The 19,554-nt window shown below is 39.6% G+C and overlaps 1 protein-coding gene across 1 annotated transcript in view; it reads right to left on the reverse strand.

Annotated features, from left to right (window-relative positions):
• TMC3 (transmembrane channel like 3) overlaps nucleotides 1-19,554 on the reverse strand; it is a 129,449-nt gene that overhangs the window by 40,217 nt on the left and 69,678 nt on the right. Inside the window, exons 15-18 of the mRNA XM_077185307.1 lie at nucleotides 10,397-10,553; nucleotides 6,972-7,109; nucleotides 6,695-6,825; nucleotides 3,487-3,692 (exon numbers count right to left, since the gene is read on the reverse strand). The gene's annotated coding sequence lies outside the window, so the exon portion shown is untranslated. The remainder of the gene's footprint in view (nucleotides 1-3,486; nucleotides 3,693-6,694; nucleotides 6,826-6,971; nucleotides 7,110-10,396; nucleotides 10,554-19,554) is intronic.

Raw genomic sequence — 19,554 nt, forward strand, 5'->3', positions numbered from 1 at the left:
GCTCCTGGCAGGCACTGCCACCACCCCACAGTGCCACACATGGATGGGGACTCACCCAGGGATGAGACTTTCAGAGCAATGTGCTGGAAACTGGAAACCCAGCTTGGCCTGATCAAGGAATCATCCTGGATGAGAAGGGAATTTACTGAAGGAATCATCCCAATGAGACTGGAAGACTGTAAGCAATGTAATATGTTGGTTATTTCCAACATCTAGGGGATATATTATCCCTCAGATAAAAACTAAACCCATAAGAGGGGAAAAATCGCCACAAACCAGAAAGGGTCTCTGTATCTTCAAAAGCAAAGCTATTTTCAGGCCAACAAAGAGAAGGATTTTGAATTCTCAGGTATAAATATTCAAAATATTCCACAAAGCACTTTGAGAAACCCTTAGACGTGGCCAAAAGCCCAGGCCTTACAGCTATTCCTGTTTCTGTGACATTGGCATCAGGTGTTTTTCTACAATTTTCCATAGAAACCTTTGCCTTGTCCTCCACAGCTTATGACCTGTGCAAGTTCCTGAGAAACAATGCCACAAACACCAGGTTTCCCTGCATCTTTGCTCCATTTTATGGGTTATGCTTTATGGTTTGAATGTACTGAAGTAGACTTAAAAGGAAATTATTTCTTCTAATGTCCTACAAGTTTTATACCAGAACTGGGATTCCATTACAGACATTTCTGCTCATCACAGTGCCAGTTGTCCCTCACTTGCAGAGGACAGAGAGTGTCCATCTGAATTCCTGCTGAGAGTTACTTAAGAATGTAAAGCAACTAAATTAAACAAGTATCCTTATAATCAAACCCACAATAATCTCTATAATTAGCTCTTTTTATGCTTTTTGTTTTTTCATAGTAGAACAGCAGAAGACCAGGTCTTCTCAGACAGTAAGAAGAATCAAGAGCAGAAAATAAGATCACATATCTTTGTTTAACAATTTTTAGGCTCAGAGACCAGCAAGTCTGTGGAAAAGTCAATACACAGACTTGTGGGCACCATTATATAATTTCCTGTTGCTTTTCCAAGAATCCCATGATCATTTAATGTGGCACTTGCAGGAAATATATAAAAAGGAGTATTGAAGACAGAGCTGCAGCAGTGTGATGACATCAATACAAATGCAAATAGACACCATCCAGAGATTATTCCAGGAATGTTATTAAAAATAATCAGCTCTGTGAATTCTGGGAGCCCAGGATGGCTGTGCCAGAGCACCTCTTTGGAAGGCCATTGCCAGCAGAGTACAGAAGGCACAATCCAATAAATGAGGCCATTCTTTTGAAGAAATGCTAAGTTTGATCCATTACCAATACCTGAGGAACCACCCAGATCCTAGGAGGGCAAAGCAATTCTGAAATGAGCACAAAACCACCTGAGGTTCTGGGGAGACACCCATTTGTTCAGATGCAGCCAGCACAAATTATTCACAAAACATTCAATTTTCCTTTGTGCCAATGGTTCTATGGAGCCCCAGGCCTGACACCTTCAGAGTTTTACCTGCATTTGGGCATTGAGGAATGGCACCTGCAGCTCACCCCAGCCCCAGGCAGGGGGGTCTAGGAGCCCTTTGTTCCAGCCTGGCACTGCAGAAACAAGCACAGAAAGAGGGAGGACCAATATTTGCTGCAGTGGAGAGCAGCAGAAAGCAGGGTGGATAATCCAGGCTGTTTTCATCAGGGTTTAATCTACCCCTGTGCTAGCCCAGCTCAAACTGTGTTAGTGTCAGCTGCTACTCTGAGATTTATTAAAAGGGAGTTTTAATGGCTCCTTCAAACAGTATCCTTTGTTTGGAAGAGGGAATTACTGATTGCTGATATTATGCCCAAATACACTTAAGACTCTAAAACAGGCTATGGGCAGTAGATTTATTAGAATCAAGTATTAGCAACTTATTTTCAGTGCACTCAGTGGAGGGGAAGACATCCCCCACCAAGTATTCAATTAGTAACAATGATCTCACAATGTATTCCTTCTGCTGGGACACTCATCAAATACTGAGCTCTGAAAACTGGCTGAAAACACTGCTACCAAGTGTGAAACAGGGCAGTGGGAGAGAATAGGGAATAATAACAATAAAAAGAAGGACTTCTGAAAGTTATAAACCAATAAAAAAAGAGTCTGAACATTCTGAGGTAGAAAGCAGGAGGTGTTAGAGAAATGCCCACATAGGAAAGGCCTCAGGCTTCTTTTCATGGCACCTATCCCAAAGAACTTGGAAATCCATAGGTTTTCTTTAGTGTGTAGTAACTACATGCTAAAATATCATAGGATGGATGAGGTACTGCAGTTCCCACCTTAGTGATTCTCAGAGGAAGGTGAGACATTTGTCAAGGACAATTATAGGACAAAGAGAATGGAGAATCAAAACCTCTGCATAGGAGGAAGAATTTCAGAATTTCCCAGTCCACCTGTAAGTATACTCTAAACTCTCACTAGCTCCCCTGACAGCCAGAGGTGTCTGCAGGATGCACATGTCCAAGCATTCCCCTGGGCCCTGAGCTCAGCTGCTTTCCAAGAACCTCATTCTGCAAGAACAAATTTGCACTGGCATCACAGTGCCCTGGCATCTCCCCTCAGCTCTCAGTTGGTGTATAATCTCAGCTGGAGTAAATAATGTTGTTTCTGTGATACCTGATGACTTTCAGCTGATAACTGGAGAGGGCTCTGGCCATCAGGACAGGAAATGGATTTTCCCTTTGTCTCTGTCCGTGTTACACCCAATTTGGTTTTTCTGTCAAAGGCAGTCAGGGACTCAAGATGGCAATAGAGAGCTGGAAAACTCATATTCCAGCAAAGAGCTATAAATATCCCTTTTGTTGCTTAATGTGTTGTTAAACCACTTGCTAGAGAGGCCTTTAGTGTTAATCTGCCCATCGGTCTCTCAAAAATTCCCATCTAAAATTATCAACAAGTAGTTTGGTCAGTAGAGAATGTTTATTTGCAGTTGCACAACTCTCAGTTTGCAGAATATTATCTGCTTAAAACATAAGCAAACAGCCACAGGAAAGCCAGGACTGTGAAAATTAATTCATAACCTTATTTTGCAGTAAATTTAGTACTAGAAGATTTAGCAACATTTAGCATACTTTGGATATATCATATGCCTTATGGGCAAATATTGTAATTCTTTTTTTTTCAATGGCTATCAGTAAAACATATGATTTTAGAAAGGAATGTGTGTTTTTGCAAAGAAGAGGTTTCTAGTTCCCCGTGTGTGGAACCACCCTGCAATAGAACCTGGATGCAGAATTTCTGGCTTGGCTTTGAGGCTGCTGTGCAGAACTGCTGTGTGCTCCCTGCCAGCTGCTGCCTCCCATCCCAGGGGTGGCAGCCTGGAAATGATGAATGAACTAATTCATACAGTCTGCAGCTGAGTGTCAGAGATATACCTAATATACATTACACATGCCTGCATATAAGGACACAAACTAAATTTGGGCTGCTAGCACTGAAAAGCCAAGGAATTGTACAATTATCACTTACCAGTATTTCCCATGTTAAATACATCCAGAAAAAGGCAACATTTTCTACAAGATTATCCTTAATCAGTCTTTGTTCCTTGAAGATCTTGCAGCAGTTTACCTCTTTCAGCCTAAGTGACTCTGAGTGCTGTGTCAGGGGCTGGGCCAGAGCTGATAAGGGTTTATCCCTTCACTTCTGTGGACTTCACATCGAGCCTACTGCCCCTGCTGGGAGACAAAAAAAAAAAAAAAGGTGTTTTTTTTTTAAATAGAAAAGGCTAATTTATGCCTAAGCTGCTGTTTCTGATCAGAGTAAATGTTGAAAGCTTTAAAGCTGATTACAAATTAAAATATCTGTGTCCCCAAATGCTCGCCCTACTCCAAACAATTGGCTGCTGAGGGGGAGCTGCAGGGACAGGTGTGCTGAGGACTGACACCTATTGCAAGATCAGAAGAGGGCACCAGGGCTTAAGTTATATTCAGCATAATCCCAGACAAAGAGAGAGGGGGGAAAAAAACAGTGAAAAGTGTCAGAAATTTTCTTTTGTTATTCTACTGCTTCTCTCTCATGAAGGGAGAAAACAGGCGGGGCTGGAGGCCCATGGGACCAGGATCTGTGGCAGCTCCAGCACAGCTCAAGGGGCAATTTCTGTCACAAACATTTACAGCAGAGCTGCCAAACTGTGGGACATCACTCCCCAGCCCCACCCCACCCTGCTCGGGTCAGTCTTTGCCTGTTGTTCCTCTGCTGGGCTCAGTGCAGGCAGCAAAGGCAAAGCCACCAGGGTGGAGCTGCCCATCCACCCTGCTGAGCACCAGGAGATGCCCCCATAGAGCAGATTTTACACTGCAGCTTAACAGTGATAAAAAAGCCTCACACCCCCCGACAAAAAGCTCCTTTGTGTCTTGTTCTCCTTAAAGCCATGAAACAGAATAATTGCATGATGATTGTTACTAGCTGTTAAAGCTGATGTGGTGTTTGGAGCAGCACAAAATGGATTTTCGTTACACAGGAGCTTCCATGTCCTGTGCTAAGGAGGGCCATTCATGGTGGTGTGGAAGCACACAACACCATGCAGTTCATATCAGCCAGCTCAGCTGTTTTATCCCCCTCTGCTGCCATTGCAGGAAGGACTGGCTGGACAAAGAGAAGCCAGGGTTTCTCTGAAACACCTTCTGCAGGAATATTTTCCTCCCCTTTGACTCTAAAGAGGATTTAGGATGAGCTGCACCACACACACTGCATCACACGACTGGACATGTGAATATCCACTATTTATCAATAAATCCATGTAAACCTGAGTTACATGACATACAGACAGCTGTACTAGTTGAAGCCAAATTATCTTATAAACATGGAAGACTGCAATAGGACAGTGATCAACACTTTTCAGGTGTCCTCTCCCAAGTCCCAGCTATTTCTGGCTCAGATACTTCAAGTCAGATGTTGTCTTGTTTAAAATATCCCTTGGTAGATTTTTCATGTATGTATTTCCTCCAGCTTCCTTTAGAGAGTTGTAAGAAAGATCCAGGAGGAAATACAGTGAATTAATTTTCCTGACATTGGTTTCTGTTGTCACCAAGAAGAGCAGCCCCAGATTCATCCTTACCCCACACAGAAGTCAGCCCATGCAAGGCTGCTCAGGAGGAGCTGTTGGCCACCATTGGCTTATTAGAGACAAGAGTTTTGTGTCCCTTCCTTGCTGCTGAACCTGAAACTCATTGAACATCCCCCCTGAAAGTCCATATCCACCTAAACCACCCCCATGGGAACATTTGGCTTTAAGCTTCCAGAACTTGGAGAAACCAGAGGCCAGAAAGCCCTTTCAGAGAAGAAAAAAAATAAAACTTTTAAAAGGAAGAACCTTGAACACAATCACTGTTTAAAAACACATTTACCTCTTATTAAAATGGAAAATTCAGGTACAGCATCAGTGTTGGGATTGTAGAATTTGTAAAAGCAGGAGGACAGAGATGGATGTGTAGCAGCCTTCAGAGCACAGACAGCTGTCCTAAAGCCCGTGTAGGGCCACTGCATTTTATCCTTCCTACTGGCCTTAACTGTAGCAAGTATTGAAATACTGAAGGATTAATTTACTAGGAAATTTGCATCCTTAAAACTTTTTCTGTCAATTCTGTAAAAGAATTATTAGATTCTATGCACTAAAATCCCTGAATATTGTACATGAGTTTTCAATATAGCTTGTATTATTGTTAGCTTGCAATATATGCACATGTAAACGATGTAAACAAAATATTTAGGAGGCATCTCACAGTGAGCAACAAATTATGCATCAAGTATTTATTATCTAGTGTATATTCCTCTGTAGGCTGGAGGGAAAAAGCCTTGGCTCATGCCTAGAAAAAAAGATATTCTGAACCCACTGAGAATAATTCAAATTGCATTTTATAAGAAGAAATTATGGGTACAAGAGACCATCTGTCTTTGGTTTTTTAAATGGTGCCTTTCAAAATGCAAGATCCCTAGCCTGAGTCTATTTTATATTTAAAAATAATTATTGTGTTTTACTAAAAATTGAGTGAGGAAGAGCTAAACTCCTCATGCTTCTTCTAAGATAGACAGGAACAGAAGGGGACTGGCACATTTGTGTGTGTAAATGAGGAGCAACTTCATCAAAAAAATTATTCATTTGGGTAGAATGCAGGAAAAAAACCATTAAAAATCAGAGAACAAAACATTTGGATTTCTGAAGCAGCCTGTGTTACAGCACCTCCCCACAGACTGACCCTGGCAAAGTTTATCAGTGTGGTTTCTCAATGTGTTTGAGGGTAGCAGGTCTCTGTAACCAAAGGCAAATCCTGTAAGATGACTTGGTATTGCTCTGGCCTCTCCCTTTGACCAAGACTTTTAAATCTCATTCTGCAGCTTTGAGATCACCTTGCCAACCCGGACAATTATCCTTTCTTTTCCAGAGAGAAGGTGCTAACACTTCTCTTCCCAAACCTTAGGAAAAGAGAAATGTCTGTAGCACAAATATCAGCATGTGAGGAATCCACACGGACCTGAGAGGAAAGGGATGGAAACTGAATTACAGGGAGAAAAAGCTGCTGTGCAAGGGGCTTTCCCAGAGACCTAGGCAGCCTCTGCTCTTCACCTGGTATAGATGTGTGTGGATGCTGAATATCAATTACAAATCAACAACAGAGCATACAGAATTTCTAAGATATAAATTTGGTCACATGGAAGACCTTGTTAGAACTTTTCTTACCTCTTTGTAACTGAATTTTGACACCACTGAGGTTTCCTTGACTGCTATCCCAGGCTGGCTTTCACTTCTCTCCAAAACAATCTCCTTTTGGCTGCCTTTGCTTTTCAAACTCAAACATTTGAGAGAAGAACCTAAAAATTCAGATTATCAGAGAAACAAAACAGTGTTGCCTTTCATCTAGTCCACCCCATGCTTACAGCACACTTGCCATAATTATCTAAAGACCAAAACAAGAGCCCATATCTGGCCTGATTCTCCTTGATGTCAGTGCTCTCACCTCAGAATTAGTCAGGTCACATGAGCACATCACTGAAATGAATTGTCTTCCTGGAGAATTGGCTCTTGACATGCAGAGTCACAGTCACCACAGCAGAGGCTGATGGCAGGGATTAAAGGTAGGAGCTCCCACAGAGATCTAAAAAGGCAGCAACACCCACCAGAAATTTACTACAGTTATGATTCAGGATCTTGCCACCAACGTCTTGGAATGTCTGGATATTTTAGCAGAGACATTCCAGGGGGCATACACTGTCAGAAATATCCAAAGGATTTACACTAGCCAAGAAAAGGGAGAAAACACTTAAGGAGGGTGTATTCCTGACTGCAGTCAAAACCACACTTGTGTAATTCTTAAAATATTGAAATTCATCTCTCTACTCCACCAGTGTAAGGCTGGCCAGGGGATAAGGATTCTTGATGGTACTTTAGGAGAAATGGAAGTTGAACTTGAAATGAAGCAGCTAATTTATGGCTAATGGCTGCTAATGTTGGCAGCAAAATTGTGTGTTTATTGCAAACATTTAAAACTTCAAGGGTAGACATTTACAAAGGTGAGAGTCAATAGTGCCTTCATAAAGCTGGAAAGTAAAAAGACATAAATGAGTATTAATGTTATGTTTAAAAGGGAAAAAAACAAAGTTATACTAATGCAGATGTAGAATAAGAAACACAGCAATTGAAAAAAATAATTAGGATAAAAAGTGTGGCAGTTTAGTGGGATTGATTTGCTCTTTGAAAGTCAATAATAAAAAATCACTGCTTTGAAAGGGAAGGACAGGTTCACTGAAAGGCAAATGCTTGTTACTTTTATTTTAAAAAGCATAAAAATAATGAGGAATAGTTGAAAGCTAGGGATGTACTTTGGGGGAATATGTCTTACCCTAGACATTAAATGGGAACAAAGACCACATGCTTTCAAATTAGGACTTTTAAAGACATGAGATACATATAATATATCTCTTGGAAAAGGGACAGTGATTTTATAGATCTTGTTTAAATTTAGATCTTTGGTATTTTCAAGTATTGAATATGCCATCAGGAAAGGTTAGGAGCAATGTGCCAGCTTCACTAATATCATCCATTTCTATCTGATCAAGCCAGTAACAGATTGGACACAGATTGATCAGGATAAATTTGTGTGCAGTTCAGCTCTCCCTGGAAGAAAGCACTATGTGAAGTTAAACATGGTTTCATGGTATTGGGAAAAAATTATGAAAACAAAACAGGAAAGCAGAGGAATGCCTTGAGACAGTCAGAATTTCTAAATGAATTGATAGAATTGCCCCAACACCTAACACTGAACCTTTTGGGCACACTCTGCTCCCAGGGATTGAATCACTTGTGGATTGATTGCTGCAGGACAGCTGGACATGGACCCATCATTACTGCCCAGGAAATCATCCCAGCCCTTAATAATGTCAGCAAAGGAGGCATGAGGACATGACATGCTCCTTTTGGTATGAGTCTCCTCTCAGAGCACAGTGGGGATTTGGACTGAGGGTTTAATTCAGTGCCAGCTTGCACAGAGCTCTCCCTAATAACCATCCAAGTGACCAGAGCATGCCAGGACGGTGCCTCTTTAATTATAAAAGATGCTTTTCCAAAGACAAAAGAACTACCACCACCCACCCATTCCAAAATCAAAACCAGACCAGAATCTTGGAGAATTTACAAAAAAATAAAACCATAACTCATGTTTAACAGATCAGTGCTCTATCTCTTCAAGCTTTGTGTAGCAGCACATCATTCACTTCACCTTAATTTCACTATTATATTATAGTTTGCCCCACTGTAATTGTCTCTCTGAAAACAGATCCCAAAAAGATTCAGAAAGGCATCTCTCTACCCAGTGTACTGACTGTGCTTATTGATGTGAGTGGTAGAATAATTTACATGAGAGCTATCAAGATATTCTACAGCCAATTTGTAATCTTCTTTTTTCATGGTAGAGAGAGCAAACATTTTCATGAAAGAAGGCCAACTTATTTCACTGTATGGATTTTTAACTTGGGGGATGACAACTTTCCTTTTTGAGATGAAGAAAAATGCAGACCTCAAAAAAAAAAAAAAAAAAGAAAAGAAAAAGGACAGAAAAATCCTCACAGCTTCTGCTTCTCTGTGGAAGATATTGAGAAATACACATTACACTGCAGACCTGTTCCTCAAGCACAGCATACACAAAACAGCATTTGAGGTGATTGAATGGAAGAGTGCACAGGCTCACTCAATATGCTCCTTTCCTTTAACCTCAGAATTTACTGCTTGTAGCAACAGCTAGGAGAAAAATTTGAATTGTGGTTTTTACTGAAGTGCACCACTAACCAGCAGCTCTGCCATAAGAAAAACTGATTACATAAAGCCATAAAGCATTGCAGCATAACAATATACATAATTAAGAAATTAAAAAGTAGTTAGGAAATCTCACCGAGACCTTGGTGGAATTAAGATAAACTTTTGCAAATTGAGGAGCACTGAGACTGGAACAGTTTTCAAAGGGAGGGCAGTGTGTAGGGCTGGGTTTTGTAAGGCAATGCTCATCCATAACTCAGGAAATGTTTTTGGTGAGCCTCATGGGGCAGAGACAGCTCCTTCCACCCTCAGGCCACAGCTCTCAAGTTTCACACTCTAGTCACAATAACCATAAAGGACACTGTTTAAAAAATAAACTAAAAAAAAAGCAGCTCTATTTTCCCACCTCATATATTCCTGCAGTAACTCCCACAGTTCTGAAGGCATGGAAGAAATGGTAATTTCCTACAGGAGAAACCTTATGTGCTAAAATAACGTAACACAGATAATAACAGCTTACTCCTTAACTAAACATTAACATTTCCCTGCAGCCCCATGGGAGGTTGGCAACACCAGTGCAAGTTCCACATCAGAACTTGGATAAAATCACCATGTGTTTGGTCCCTGGAAGGAAAAGTCACCTTTTGAGACAGGTAACTGCTCTTGCTTTCCTGTGGTGGGCCTTTGTGGTGCTGGTGAACAGAACATGACAAATACTCCAGCAAGGCAAATCTGCTGAAGGTGCAAACCACTGCCAGACTAAACTGGAATTATCTGCGTGGCTCTGGGGCCGATGTTTGTAACCAGATACTGTGGAAACACAAGTGAACTTGACCTTGCCCTTATCTTTGGACTTGCAAAATGATCTCTGCTGGAAACTTCCTCACATTTCCTTTCATGTGCCAGATCAAGCTTGAGACCAATCAGATAAAGCAGCATGCCTTGAAGGCTCCACTGCAGCTGTCCAGGCAGTTAACCTTAGCCATGGAAGAAAAAAAATAATCAAACAATCTGTTTTCTTTGCAGCCCTACAACTGCTGCATCACATGATGTGACACTAATTTCCCTACAGTGTATACTTTGAAGCTGACAAGTGTTAAGCTGTGATTAAAAATTCCAAATGGATGTAGGTACCTGTCACTCAGATGGGTCCCTCAGTTGCACTGGTGGCCACAGGAGCAACCAGGAATCCACCAGCCCATTAATGTAGGAGGAAGGTGCTGCAGAGACTTTAATTAGAGGGTGCATCACTTAACTTCCTCAGCAGATACAGACTTGACTCACAATCAGCCTAAATGAAAAGCAGACAGTTATTAGATTACCTTTAGGATCAAGGATTATATGGTAGAAAAATAAAACCAAACCAAACCAAACCAAACCAACCCCCCTAAAATCACCATAGGAAATTTTGCACACCTTCTCCCAGAACTCACAGGTCTATTGTGATCAGTTTTATTACCTGGTTCAGGAAAATAGCTGTTTTATCAGCTAGTTTTCATTTCCCCATGAAAAACCTCTACCAAAACACACTAATTATAATAAACAAACAAGGAGTGTAATTGGATAACTTCAGTACCTGCAGGGGAATTGTGCCTTTTGAAGTAACCTCACGTCAGACAAAAATGACAGCTCCTTCTAGACACTATTTCTTTCATAACTATGCTACTGCTAATTGTAAATGCTTTGAATGTGCACTTACAATTAAACAAATATCTTGTGTCTTGTTAGCAGGACACAAGATTGAGCTATTTTAGCTTCTTTGATGAATCACTCATTCCAAAACCTTTTTAGAGTAATGAATGTTTTTTAAGTAAAATGCAGCTGAACTGTAGAGGTTATTAAAGTGTATTAAACAGACATTCTAAACATTAAATACCAAGTGAACACAGTAAGTAGGAGCACTACAGATGATTTAAATCAAGAACCAAAAGCTAGAAAGTGAATAGAAAAATTAAAAACATTTTCAATAATAGTTACAGCAAATACTCAAACCAGTTGTTTAGTCTAAGATGAAATCCTTATTTGGGACATATTTGACCAAAAATGCCTTTTGATGTTCATGTGCTGGCTTTCTTTCATGGAGGAACAGGAGGAATGTGGGAGAGGAGCAATGACATTTTCCTCTCAAACACTCACTTGTGTGAGTAATTTTACCACATGAAGACTCCTGTTGGGTTTACCAGGACTATTTGTGTAAGGAGTTCCTCATGGGCATGATTGTTCACAGGTTCTGGACCATTAGAGGCTATTAACTCTGCTCCATGGTAATAACATTATTTACATGTTCATTCTCAATGAACAGTCCCAGTCATTAAGAGGAAGTAAGGAAAATATTTCACTGGACAATATATTTCTCAAAAGTACTGTCATTTAAGTTATAGGTTGTCAAAGCTGCTATCAAGCAAGGAGTTGACAAAAAGCAAATCAGAAGTTTGAAAGTCACTTCCTTTTTTTCAAACTTTTTTTTTCCCTGAAAATTGACCCAAAAGAAAGAGGGGAAAAAGTCCCTGGCACAGGAATCTACTATAAATTGTGAACACCCCTATAATTATGCTGCAGAAGCTTCAAATGCAAAACAATTCCTTTTCCCTTTCCCGCACTGAAAATATTATAAAACATTTCCCTTGTTTTGACTTATAAAATTCCACATGGATTTTGATGAAAACAGGAACTAAATAATATAGCATATTACTCTTAAATGAGTATAAAAAACCCCAGTGCTTTCCACTGTCATAGCTATTTTCTTTTGTCATTATAAATACCCACAGTAACGTGGGCTCAGGTTTCCCTACAGAGGATCCCTGGGTAGAGTGTGCTGGTGAATTCCAGGAAAAAAACCTCCTTGAATTCACTCATGGCCCTCCAGGATGAGAGATTTTCCCTTCCCCACACCTTTTTCATTAAATTGAGAGAAGTCAATGCTGGCATTGGATGCCTCCTTGGATTCCAGCATCCCTGTGCAACCACTGCAGCTGTTTCCAAAACAGGAGGAGGGATGACCTGGCTCTCCAGCAAAGGACAGGATGGACTCAGAGTTATCCTATGTGCACATCCACCTCCTGTAACTTCTCTTGCCTTTGCCCATCTTGTTTTTTGCCACTGAAAGTGATAGCTGTCCCACCCAAAAGCAATGGGCTCCAACACACAGGGTTATACCCATTAAAGACCACGCATGACAAGAAATTAATATCTTGTTAGAAACATGACACTGATACAAGGGCATTATAATCACTGAAAGATTTAAGGGGACATGATTATAGTAATTTATCTCTTGATGTGATTACAGTAATTTGTATCTATTAAAATTAACACACATTTTAAATCTCTTGCCATGTTAACTTTTTTTAAGGAAATGATATGCTTCAATTTCATTATATGAAATTCACCCCAAGCACGCCACTTATTGCTTTTCAATTTTGTTGCACAGCTATAACACAACCACAAAACAAAGAGTACCAGATACAGAAGGATTAAGTTAGCTTAATGATCAGAATGAAATTGTGGGTATTTCTGGCAGTTTTAGTGAAGATTTTTTTTCTTTTGAAGGCTCTTCTGCACAAGTGATATAACAGTTCTCTTCCCTTGACATCACCTGTCATAAACATTGCACTAAAGGGACAAATCAATGTAGCTTTAGTCCATACCAGCATTTCCCCAGTCAGATTTTGCTCGTATGCCATTCAGATACATCCACAGTTCCAAACAGCAAGGGAGAGAGGATTTCTGATGAATAAATATATGGAGCAATTAAAATTAATGCCCATGGTGGAATCTTTCTAGGATAATAATAGATAAGCAATAACAGATAAGCGATGCTCACACTTTGTGTGTTCAGAGGAATTTCAAACCAAGAATCACCTCAGCATCAGGTAGCAGATGTGCTCTTGCTGTTCTACAGCTGAGAAAGGCAAGTGGCAGCAACAGAGGCATTTGGAAGGAGAATGAAATAGTTAAAGGGACAAAATAAGAGTAAGCACAGCTTTTCAGACATTAAAATGAAGCTCTCAAGAGGCTTCTTTTCATTCTTGTCTCTCTTGTCTCCCAGTGACATGAGGGGTCTCCAAGCTGCCATATAACTATGCTAAAATCTGGGAAGAGTGTTGACCAACTCTTCAGTCCACTAAGTTTTACCCACTAGCTGGGGTTCAGCTCTTAATGCTGTCCAAGCACTTTATCCTGGATTTGAATTCTGATTCCTACCTTTGGAGAAGGACCTGTGAGCAGTGGCAAGCACTTGGGTTAGATGATGAAGGTAATGAAGGAAAATAACTAACAAACCCCAGACGCAAGTTAGATGGAAAGGTCACAGACCAAACAGTGCCAAAGTAAATTGAATTTGGCAAAGGAGAAAAGAAAGGGGAATAAAAATAGCACCAAATTCGAATTATCCCATGTTAGCACAACCTGGAGCACTCCCTTCCTGCCCAAGTCCCACAATCAAATACTATTGATCTTCCCTAACTTCTAACAGATTTCAGGCAGAGGAAAATCAGGTTCCAAGAAAACAAAATCAAGTGCCAGAACTGTGATATCTATTTCTGTCTCCTTTCCCTCTTAGGTCTTCCTGGGCAGGCCTGAATTCCACCAATTTCCCACTAATCATCATTTTAATATTCTACATTTACAGTAGCAAGCCAGAGCTAGCAGCATTTTCCCTTCTATCCTACACTGGCGTAGTTTCAAAATGTTGTGCCATAATTTCACAAATCAGGCTGGGGACACACTAAATTTGTATCTACTGTTGGCAGCAGTTTATACCAAAGAGGCACTGTGTCAGGATGCTAAAATAGTTTTTAAAAATCCAGGAGAATGTTGGGTACAGCACACCTTCCAGTAGCTGGTTTCAAGCAACCCATGTGTAGCACTGTTACACTGCTGTCTCATAAGAGCCAAACAACTGAGCTTTGTCATAGGCTGGCTTAACATCAACAATGTCTGTATTTTTAATTTATATCTAAATCAAAAGGAGTATTTGATTCCAGATAAAGCATTTAAATAAATGTACGTAACTGCTAGAACCAATTACACAAATTATGTGAGGACGTGCGAGAAGGAAAGGTCGAGGGTTAGTTTATATTAAAATTCATGACAAATTGGCTGTTCTTTTAATTTAAAAATACACACTTTTTCATTTGTTAATCTGATAAAAATACATGTTTAAGAAACTTCTCTCCTACCAGATATTGATTTTTATGGCTCACTTTGTACAGTTCACACAAAAGACAAACGTGGTTTATATAGTTATTTTTGGACACTTTCAAGGATTTCCTAAAATGCTTTCATAAATTGTTTAAAAATCAAGTTAGCCCCTTTAGAAAAAAGAGCAGATAACCCAGTATTGACGAATTCTCAGGTGTTGGTTCAACACCCAACACCTCCAGCTTTCTTTGAAAAGAAGATCCATGTTATTTTCTGTGTTCCTAGCTGCCCAGCTTCCCCTAATTCATCTTAGAATTTTGTGCTACTCTGTTTACATTATGTATGAAGGTAATACTTCCTCCAAAGTAGAAAATTTGATTTCTTATGATGTATAAAGTAACAAGAAGAAAGTGGACCTAAACTAATAGCAGAGGATTTAATTACAGTAACTCAAGCAAATATTATGGAACGCATTTTAAAAAACAGGTAAATTGAACTGAATTGAGCAAGGTGATGGAATGAAGTAACAGCATCAAAGCAAGAAATGCTATTTCATTATTTCTTTGGATTCAGGCCACTGGATATAAGCAGCACACAGAGACACTCCCCACTTCTTGCAGATATTTCTGGCAGAGGCAGAGGCTTGGTGCTGTCCTGACTTCTTGTGTTGGCAGCTGACATTAAGCAAAGTCACCCCCCTTGCTGGAAATAATGCACAACAGAAAAAGGACCATACCAACTATAGATTAGCCCTGCTCCAACCTTTTGAAAGAAAAAATGTCGTGCTAACTTTGAGATTTAGATGAAGCAACATGCCTGTATGGTGAGAAGTAACCCAGCAAAGAAGCTGCTTTGACTGGTTTCTGTTTTGCCAGCTGTTCAGCCATTGAAGGGCTGTACTGCAGCCTGTCACAGAATTTTAGTCGACAAAATAAACAAGAACAAGAAGCCTGCAATACTGGGATAAATATTTTCTTCCCTTTTAGTCTTTTAAACAACTGATCAGTGCTATTTCTTGAAATAGCAACATGCAGCATAAGACAGGAAATTACCTCAAACTTCATATTTTTCAAGATGTCTTCCCTTCCCAGCTCTCAACCCTTCTGTGCAGAATCACAAATTCATTATTCTATCACCCTTTTCCACTCCCACTTACATCATGCGATCAGTCCATGCCAACAGCCTCACCATGACAATGACTGTGAAAGGTTCAGAGTCTGTCTCTGAAAGAATGACTGACTAAACAATGACAAAGACAGAAAAAAATTCTATGAAGTTGCACTCACTTTCCCCCAAAAAGCCACATCAGAAGGAAGGAAGGAAGGAACGCAGCTTGACTGGATACACTAAGGAATGCATTTAAATTTAAATTAAAACCTGATTATTGTCATAATGCATTTGTATTTAGGAAACCCAATGATTAACTGAAGAGAAAGTCAAAAGAAATGAAGTGTGGCCTACAATGGAACTGTGGAGGCAGCATGCTTATTTGACTTGAAATGCTGCTATCTCTGTGTAAAATTGTTGTAGGTTTTGATTGGGCTTTTCTTGGTTGAGTTTGTTTTGTGTTTTAGTTTTCAAAAGACTCAACCTCGTGAATGGTATGTGAAAAGAAATTTCAGCGCCAATTATTCTCTGCAGCTTAGTAAAAAATACATTCTTAATAATGCAGGTACCATGAGTTTAATTTATTTTGAATATATAATGATGCAAATGCAGCCAAAAAATATTTGTTTTTCTGCAGGTAGAAGGGAAATCAGCTAATGTCACTGTAACAGAATTTCTTGTACAGATTTCATCAACATTTCTAATCTATCTGCAGCTGCCTGAGCAGGTGGAATGTGTTTGGAATAAGAGCAATATTAGCTTTGCAGTGATATGTCTATAGATGAGAAATTCAGACATTTTCTCTGGTAATTTGCATGTGTCTGTATCATCACCAGTGATGCTACTAACATTTTGACTAAACCAATGATACATTTGTCAGTGTTGTGTTAAAATTATCTTTTATTAAAATAGCATCAGCCATTCATTCATTCTGGAATTTTTTTTAAATGTTCTGGGTTTTGGTGGGGGGTTTTTTTGGGGTTTTTTGTTTGTTTGTTTCTTAAGGAACCAATGGACATTTATATAATATATAAAAAATTAAATAATAAAGAAACAGCTTGGACATTTATATAATGAACTTCACTTCCAAGTGAGGCTGACCAATATTTTTCCCTGTCACTGCAAATGAGAAATAGGAACTCAAATCAGAACTCAGTCTCCAGAAAGATGAAACAACCAAGTACTAAAAGCCTGGAGGTGAAAAGTAATTGGCATGACAACTTCTGGGATGCATATAAAATATACTGAAAGGGTCAAATAGAATAGGAATTTCTGGTTGCTATGATAACAAACAACCATGATGATATAATTTTCACCTCCAGAAGTGTTTGGACAATGCTCTCAGGCAGATGGTGTGGTCCTGTGCAGGGCCAGGGCTGGATGAGCCTTGTGGGTCCCTCCCAGCTTAGCCAATCCTCTGATTCTGTGATAAATGAGAAGACCTTGACTTATCAGTATTTGACCAGTAAATTAAAAGGGGCTTCAGGAGGTTTTTTTTTTTTTAAATAAAAATTGTCAAAGGGGAAAAGAAAAATTCATCATCAAGGTACTTCTGAATTAGGCAATCCAACAAAGTTGGCAACCATCCCTTTTCCTGTACTTGCTGCTAAGAATTGCTCCAGACATTTGCCATTGTGTAAAGGCCCCTTTCAATGGGTCAGTGCTCATCAACTTCCACGTGCCCTTTCAGATCCTTCTCCTCTTTCTACATGACCATATTTTCATTTTCATGTTATGTAATTACAATGCAATCCTTTGATTTCCACTGCTCCCAAAAAAGACAGTAAAAAGCATGCAGCAAGGTAATGAAACAAACTTATCTAAAAAAAAAAAAGTAAAGATTCACATGTTTAACAATATTATTTCCTCCATGGCAATGATTCTCCTCCACCTTTTAATAAAAAGCAGAAGTGTCATAGAATATATATGGAAAAAATCATCAGTGCCAGATGAAAAGGGTTCCAGGTAAGTAGCACTCCCAGTTTAGCAAATTGTAAAGGCTCAGAGTTGTTTGAAGCTGAGACCCCACAGACAACAAGCTGCCTTCAATGCCAGCATTAGCCCATCTCCTCCCGCCCTGGCTGCCCTTTCTGGGGCTATTTCTGTAAATATAACAAGGTATTAGATTGCCAAGATCACCAGTCAGAACACTTCAGGTCCTGACATCTACTAAGAGAACCATTTGGGCACAAACTTTCATCATTTTAGATGTTTTGACCATGAAGTCATGGGCAGCATCACCCTGGGAGTCCTATTTATAGCTCTTGTGCTTCTCTGTAAGGTCTTGAATTAGAGGTAAAAGATTACTTCACTCCTTTCATACACAGTAGCAAACTTGTTGAAATAAAGTCACTTCAGTTGAGTTTTTAGAGCAAAAGGAAATCAGGCATTCAGAGCGCTGCCTTTTAACAGCAAAAGGAGCTTTTATTCTTTTTATAAATATCATATTTTATATGGGGTTTATAAATATACTTGGCAAAGAATTTCCATCCAAATGTTAGCAATTTCATATCTTTCATTTAAAGGATATTGACCCAGTTGATTTGTAATTAATTGCAGGCTTTTTTCCCATTAGCTTATCGATTGAGGAGCCTGCAGTGCATTCCTGACTGCATTATAAATGACAGCTTTGCTTCCAGGGTACATTTGGTTGCAGTTAATTCCCATTGTCTACATTTTTCACATTGTAAGAGTTACCTGCTCTACATCTTGCCAAACCATATCCCTTACAGTAGAGAACTACAGGTCCTTTGTTTTTGTAGATCTGCTTCTATTAGCAATAAATCCAATTTTCTGCTTATTCAGATTTAAGAATGCAACAGTGAAAATCAAAAATGCCTTCATTCTTGTGCTCTCAAAAAAGGCCTCAGCCAAAGCTCATGAAACCTTCTGGAGGTTTTCCATTGATTTCAGAGAGCTTTGAATCAGTCTGATTCAAGCCCAACTGAGTAGGTTGTTGCAACAGTAGGCTTGAAGACCATACTTTAAAAAAAGCCCCACACCTTCAAATCATTATTGTAAAAAAATATCTTTTACTGGAAGCTCAGTAAACCTAGCAACAGTATAAAAATTTAAACCTTACATAAAATAAAAGCAAAACATCTAGGAAAGGGGTAAATTCCAATTGTGTTCAGAAAGATGGAGGCATTAGAAAACAGTAAGTGCATTCATATAAGCTTGTTTCTCAGTAAAGGTAATTTCTCTTACTAAAAACCCCAACCAAACAAAACTTGTGTTTAAATAGCACTTCCCTGAATTCACAGTAGTGGAGATCAGTAATATGCTTTGGAGTTCTCATGTAATCCACAACCTGGACCATCTTTGGTGTCTATACAAAGAGAAGCCAAACCAAAAAAGCAAAACCAGTAAGAAATTAAATTTAAAAAAAAGTAATTTAGTCTAGATTACATCTAGATTGTGGTAGGAGAGAACAGTATCACACCCTAAATTTTGTTTCAGGACCAAGCCAAGAGCAGCTCTCATTGCAAAAAGTAGAGTCATTTCTTTTTCTGTTCAGGGAGGTGCAGTTCTGCATGCTGGTTGTAGGCCCAGATGTGTGTCCTGAGCAGCACCTCTGTCAGGCTCATCCTCAGCAGCCCTTAATTCCATTTTAGTTGTTTAGAAATAAGCTGCTTTCCCCAAAATGCACCTTCTTGGCACGACAAACTCAACATCCTGAAAATGAAAGGAATCCTTAAGTACCTAAATTACTGACATGTTCAAGTCATTACCAAGAGGGAACATCTCCTGGAACACTGGAATTATGGTCCATTCTGGCAAACACTGAAGCACTGCATTTCCACCCAAAATGGGAAGGCTTCTGAGGCCAGTCACATTTTAGAGGTCCATCTTCTCTCTCTTGATCTTCACAGCAGGATTTCCACTAAAAACCCAACTATGGGGGAGAAACTGATGTCTTGCTTTTATAGAAAGGTTTTCCAACAAATGAGATAGAATTAAACTAGAGAGGATAAACCCATTCCAGCTGAAAAAAGCCTGCCTCAGAGGTGGTTTCTGTGCCAGCACAGGCTAAACCAGTTCCTAAA

Source organism: Agelaius phoeniceus, chromosome 13 (assembly GCF_051311805.1).
Source record: "Agelaius phoeniceus isolate bAgePho1 chromosome 13, bAgePho1.hap1, whole genome shotgun sequence".
NCBI classification, from domain to species: Eukaryota; Metazoa; Chordata; class Aves; order Passeriformes; family Icteridae; genus Agelaius; species Agelaius phoeniceus.